At 38.3% G+C, this 6,669-nt stretch overlaps 1 non-coding gene across 1 annotated transcript; it reads right to left on the reverse strand.

The window, feature by feature from the left end:
- Positions 1 to 5,687: 5,687 nt before the first annotated feature.
- Positions 5,688 to 5,791, reverse strand: LOC120087474. The gene has a single exon (XR_005484615.1). It is a non-coding gene; the product is annotated as a small nucleolar RNA R71 (small nucleolar RNA).
- Between the last annotated feature and the right edge of the window lie 878 nt (positions 5,792 to 6,669).

A 6,669-nucleotide genomic window follows, 5' to 3' on the forward strand; every position in this document is an offset into this window, starting at 1 on the left:
AAAAAACCTATTATGTAAAGTTAATTGGATGCCTCCACTACCACAGCTGAGACGATGTGCCCGGTGGTTACTCGCATCGTCATTCACAAGCCTCCAGCTGTCGCCAAGATCTAATCCCCTGAAAGGAAGAACAAACGTGATTAGTGACGCTCGAATCAATTATCTAGGAAGAATCAACATTCTCTACTAAACAAGTTTCTAGCATAAGTAAATCATATTTACCTTTGTCTTCCTTGGTCTTAGCCTTGGCGACCTTCCTTTCCTTTACCGAGCAAGGACAATTCCTCTTCCAGTTCCATCCTAGTTGTTGTGGAAACTTTCCTTTTTCAACCTGTGGCGAATGCCTCCTCGGGGGGACAAGTGGCGGGTTAGCAGGTGCTTTCCCTTGCCCTTACCACCATTCTTCTTCTTTCCCTTTTCAGAGTTAGAAGTAGAAGGTGCAGGCTTCATCCCTGAGGTCGAACCTCGATGGAACATCCTAGAAGATGAAGTAACATTTGCCTCACCCCTTTTCCTCTCCTTACTTTTCAGTAAAGATTGGTATGTTTGCAACTCGTTAAGGAGAGTTGTAAGGGTATATTCCACTTTGTTAAGAATCGCATTGCTAACAAAGTGGAGGAAGCTCTCCGACAAAGAATGCAAGATTATGGTAACCTGACTGCCCTCATCGATTCTAGACCTATTCAAATCCACCACATTGAAGTGGACCATCATGTTAAGCACATGTTCATGAACAGAGGTGCCTTCCTCCATTTTGGAGTTGAAGATGTGTTTGAGAGCCTCGTGCTTGAGCTGTCCAGATGGTTGTCCGAACATCCCCCGTAGGGACTCCATGATCTCACGCGCTGAGACCATGGGCTCATGCTTCATTGCTAACACGTCACTAAGACTGGCCAAGATATAAGCTCGGGCCTTCGTTTGCCCGTGTCCATCGCTCGTACGCCTTCTGAACATTTTGAGCGGCGTTTGGAGCTGGAATAGGAGGACAGACCTCCGAGCACCGAGGAAATGTGATCGTCACGAAGATAGCCTCTAAAGCCAACCTTGCTGATCCATTTACACAGGCCCTCTCGGCTAAAGTGTTCGAGGGCCATCTAGTTGGACTAGAACTACGAGCAACATAATCTAGGGCAAGTGGGAGAGTATCTATGGTACTATAGATGCACTAGTTTATTGTATTTTCTTTTTATTCTCACTGGAGTATTAGTCCAAGTGGAAGATTGTTGGGAAGGACCTAGAACTCGTAGTTCGTAAATTTTGGGTTAAAGATTTTATTTATCAATAAAATATTATTGAGTATCTTATTCGATAAAGTTGTTGATATTGCATTCTATTATGAAAATCCAATAAACATATCCATGGCTATAGTATGAATACTTTAACTCTATGTAGTGACATAAACAGGATCAAGTTAATGGTATATAGCCTAAATGCTCTATAAGTATATGGATGACATTGGGTAACTCGTCCTGGTAACACTATTGTATACGACCCATTTTATATAGTTAATACAAATGATGTGATCCATGGATAATTCGCATAGAGACATGTGAGGGGGGGCATCCTATGTAATGTGTTTGCATAAAGACTAGACCACGAAATAGTCACTTTTCTTTATAACGACCGTTTACTGTTAAAATTGACTATTTCATACTAAAATAACCTAGGATAACTCAATCTTAATCCTGAGCTAGCTATTAACTCCTGTTTATTTGAGATTGTCCTTTGATCTGCATGGGTGAGAGTAGTCCAACAACACTGCTCAATAAGCCTTCCATTTTGGGGATAAGATCGAATAGATAGCTGGGGACATAGCCTTGCGAGATAGAATTCACTTCTACCCATCTTAGGGTTAGCAAATAGATTGTTCTTTTAAGTGCTGATTCCTGGTCTTGAACAATCAGGGCCCTGCCCTCTCATGATAGAGAGGGACATGATTCATAAGTGGTATTATGAGTCAGTTGTTCATTAGAGGGTCAGTGGATGCTTAAGGAACAAAATGTATTTACAAGGATAAAACGGTAATTTTCACCCAGTTGTAAATACGAACAACCAGTGAAGGATCGACTTACTGATTATGGTTAATATGGAAAGAAATATATCTATAGTGAGGAGAGTGCAATTATCGAGCTATAGTGGTATGTCTTGATGGTTAACGAAATGTAATTAATTTGGTTTAAAGAGTTTAACCAATTGATTACAAATCGTTTGAGCTCATGATCTATAGGTTCAGTAGGTCCCTCTACTAGCTCATAAATTGGAATAATAAATTGAGTATTGATTGGATGAATTTTGAATTTAGGGTTATGAATTTGAAATGTTCAAATTCAGTTTTAGGGTTTTCAATTGATTGTATATGATGCAATTAAAATATTTAATTTAGTTGAAATTAAAACGAGATTGGAGAATCGATTAATATTTAAATTATGATTTAAATATTGATTATATGAATTTGAATCATATTGGTAGAATTGATGTTTTATTAATTTAATATTGAGATATTTAATTAATAAATTAGTTTTATTCAAATTAACTAATTTGAATTAATTATATAAAACTAAATTTTAAATAAAGTAGTTTTATTTAAAAGCAAAATCAATTTAATCGAAATTGATTAGAATTAATGGATTTTTCCCAAAAATTAGAAAAAACCACTAACATCATTTATGGTATTTTATCATCAAATTCTACCATAAGTTCTTTAATTAATTCTAAGTAGGAGCTGCCCTACATGCAACCATCTTCTAATGCATGAAATCAGTCTATATAATGAAGCTTCATGCATGGGATAGAATTCTGAGTTCTTTATCTAAGTTGCTGCAAAACTGAAACCCTACTACACCCTCTAAAGTTTATCCTTAATTCAGCTTCATGAGAGTGTTTCCACCACACATTCCTTCTTGAGCATAGAGCAGAAGATCTCGTTGGTGGTCTATCTATAGAATCCAGGTCAAACTTGTGGAGATTCTGTTGAAATGGTGAAGAGAACTACAAAGGTATTGTCTTGTTCAACCCCTCTTATGAAAACCTCATAAGTAACATGTTTAAAACTCAAATTAAGTGTAGTTTAAGTGCTTATTAATTCTTAATTCTTTCGTTTCATGTTATATTACTCCTTCATAAAGACGTTGAGATCTGCATGAGATCAAGATCGACAAGCAGATCTGACTCACTCACTCACGATTGATGGACGAGTGGTGAAGACAACAATGAGTGAAGGCAATGGCAAGAGAGTTTTGGAGGAGAAGAGTTTTTGTGAGAAAGAAGAGAGAAAAAAGGTGGAGAAATGAAGAGGGCATATTTTTACTAAAGGGAAAAAAATAAATGGGTAGCTACAATGTCGGTTCTAAACGAACTGTCTAGTTAAAATATATCTTTAATTTTGGTTATCCATTTTTTTTTTTTTGTGAAACCGACATTGTACATTTGTTTTTAGTTTTTTTCCAATCGACATCAAAAGCTAAATTTCTTGTAGTATTCCTTTCATCTCCATACCTCTAATTTTCTATTCTATCATTTATCATTTTTTTTCCCAACCATAATAAAATTTCAAATTTACTTCTTATATGTGTTTAAATTTGTTCACTTAAGTAAAACATAAACATACATGAAAATTTCCATTACATCCATGAATTTAACAACAAAAGTCTTCAATGGTTGTTAAAAAACAAACTTTAAATTTCAAAAATTAAAATGAAACTCTTCAAAGTTCACAAGTATAACTTGTAGTTGTACATTGTGTGTATTGATGATGTAGGCATGGAGTAACAAGAGAATAAGATCTTGTAAGGCACCAAGTGATAATGAGAGGAGGGGAAACAAGATACTCAATTGGGATGTTGATAACTTGTAGAAATACAAGTTATTGTGACTTAAAAGTTGGAACAATTAGGGTCTTTAATGATAAAATCTCATCATTTTTAGAGAAAAAGCATGGAATTACTCGAACACTATCAAACTCATGCAAAAGAATGTTTATTGCTAAAATATTGCGGCACTAACACATGATATTGCAGGATCTCAACAAAAGTCTAACGCATGATTAAGAAAAGTGTCGCAGGCAAAGTCTAATGCATGGGGCATGCGTCGGAGGGATTCAACGCAAGGAAGATTCATTGATTCAGGCTGTTTGTGTCAAATCACCACTTGCAAGCATGGACATCTGCAGCAGATGGCGTCTAAAAAGCATCTGAGTGTCAGCGGCTGACTAGGGTATGGAATTTAATGCTGCCCATCATCAAGTTGGAGAAGATCAACGCCTATAAATAGAAGAAATCCCACCAGTTCAACGGATCCTTTTGATCTTAATCTTTTAGCTCATTGCATAATTCTGAAATTTTGAGATCGTAGAGCTGTGTTGTGGTGCCGAGAAGAACAAGAGGGAAGAGAACCATCACCATCGCCGATCGAGGAGCGGAGAAAGTTGAGCTCGAGAGAGACATTTCTTCTACTTCTTCCACAAGTGGTTGTACACGAACTAGAATTGAGCCAAAGAGGACAAGAGATTGTACTCTGTGGCTTGACTCCTTTCATTTCATCCTACTTACCGTTTTCATCTTCTCAGTTGATTAAGTGTTGATTTTGTAAAGACAATCAGTTTATTTATAAATTCACATATTTGATCTATCATACTTTGTCACTGTTTATTTCTTATTTTATGTTGGATGCATCAATAACTTCATGCAAAATTCGATTTCGAACGCTTAAGCCAACTAAATCAATTGGTAAAAGCAGCTTAAGCTTAAATTATTCGAGAGAATAAGTAAGCCAGCATCAAGTTAGAAATACAAGTACATCTAGAGATAGACGCACTGGTGTTTTATTGCATCTTGTGATTGACGCATACATCTTAGAGATAGGTATTGTATGATATTCGCATTGAGAAGTGCCGAATAGAGTCTAACACATAAGCGGAGATAAACAAGTCATCTCATTCGCATCATATTCTTGTTCGTGTACATCTAACTTAGATCGACGCATATCACTTGCATTAAACTCCATTTTTCACACGACCCCTTATCCTCTACTTGACTCGTTTGTATCTTCTTGCCCATACACACACAATAGCTTAGTGTAAATAACTCATTTCTACAACAGTTACAACGGAAGGGAAAGCACCCTTGAACTTATATACGACCCCGAAGTTGAAAGGACCTTCTGACGAAGAAATTGATCTAATCGTCGTAGTAGGTTAAGGCAACAACTACTTAGACAACAAACCAAGCAACAACAAATAGCGGACGAACAAGCGAACCATAACTTAGCTCAACAGCTAGCCCGCTGTGCAAAATCCTATCATAATGGCAAACAGTAGTACGCGTCCCATGCGGGAGTATGTGTCTCCTGGGTTGTATGATTTCTCAATAGGGATCATATATCCAACACCAGATGGGACAAGATTTGAGATGAAATTTGTGATATTACAAATGCTCCAAACAGCTGGACAATTTGAGGGTGCTCGGGGAGAGGACCCTCACGCCCACATGAAACATTTCCTGGAGACGTGCAACTCGTTTGTGATTCTTGGAATCACTCCAGAAGCTATCAGGTTATCTTTATTCTCAAATTCTCTACGTGACGATGCATAGCAATGGGTAAGTACTTTAGAGCCTAGAGAGATAACGACCTGGGAAAAGTTGATGGAGAAATTCATGCAGAAATACTTCCCACCCACCACAAACGCAAGGAGGCGGAAAGAGATCATGAACTTCGAGCAAGAAGAAGCTGAAACCTTGAGTGCCGCATGGGAGCGCTTTAAAGAATTAGTCAAGAATTGCCTCAATCATGGATTACCGTTAACCATCAGATGGAGACTTTCTATGGAAGATTAAACAGAGCGTCTCAAATGGCAGCCAATGCAGCTGCAGCTGGCGGTATCATGGACAAATCTTATAATGAAGCTAAGGAAATACTGGACCGCATAGCCAAGCATAATATGGAATGGGTGGATGACACTTACGACGCAAGAGCAGAAAAGAAGAGACGATCTCAGAATGTGAATTCTATTGACTCTAACGCAATAGCCACGCTCTCTGCAAAAGTGGCTACTATGACAAACCTTTTGCAGAATATGTCATTGGGAAACACATCAAACTCGAAAAAGGTAAATCAGGTAGAAACATGCGTACAATCCATGGTTAGCTGTGTGGGCTGTGAAGATCCCCATTCCTATTCTGATTGCCCACAAAATCCACAATCGATATGTTTTATTAAAAATAACCCATTCTCAAACATATATAATCCCGGATGGAGGAACCATCCAAATTTCTCTTAGGCAGATAAACAACTGGAGCCACACCACCCAGGGGTAAACCAGCAGCAAAGGTAAGGACCGCCGCCTGGATTCCAGCCAATGCAGCAGCCGCACCAACAATCCTTTAATAGAGGAGGTCATGCGTCGAGTTCAGCATCTCTGCTTGAAAACCTCTTGAAGGAGTATATCGCCTAGAACGACGCATTGCTAAAAAGCCAGGCGTCTTCCATCAGAACTCTGGAGATACAGGTGGGGCAGATTGTGAATGAGTTGAAAAATCGGTAGCCAAGAGTCTTGTCCAGCAACACGGAAACCCCAGGGAATATCAACAGAGTAGAAGAGTTGACGCAGGAGGATGGCACAAATACATTCAAGGTAAATAGGCAAAGAGTGAAGCCCTACTTTAAAGATGGTGT

This window comes from Benincasa hispida, chromosome 9, assembly GCF_009727055.1.
Source record: "Benincasa hispida cultivar B227 chromosome 9, ASM972705v1, whole genome shotgun sequence".
Lineage (NCBI taxonomy): Eukaryota > Viridiplantae > Streptophyta > Magnoliopsida > Cucurbitales > Cucurbitaceae > Benincasa > Benincasa hispida.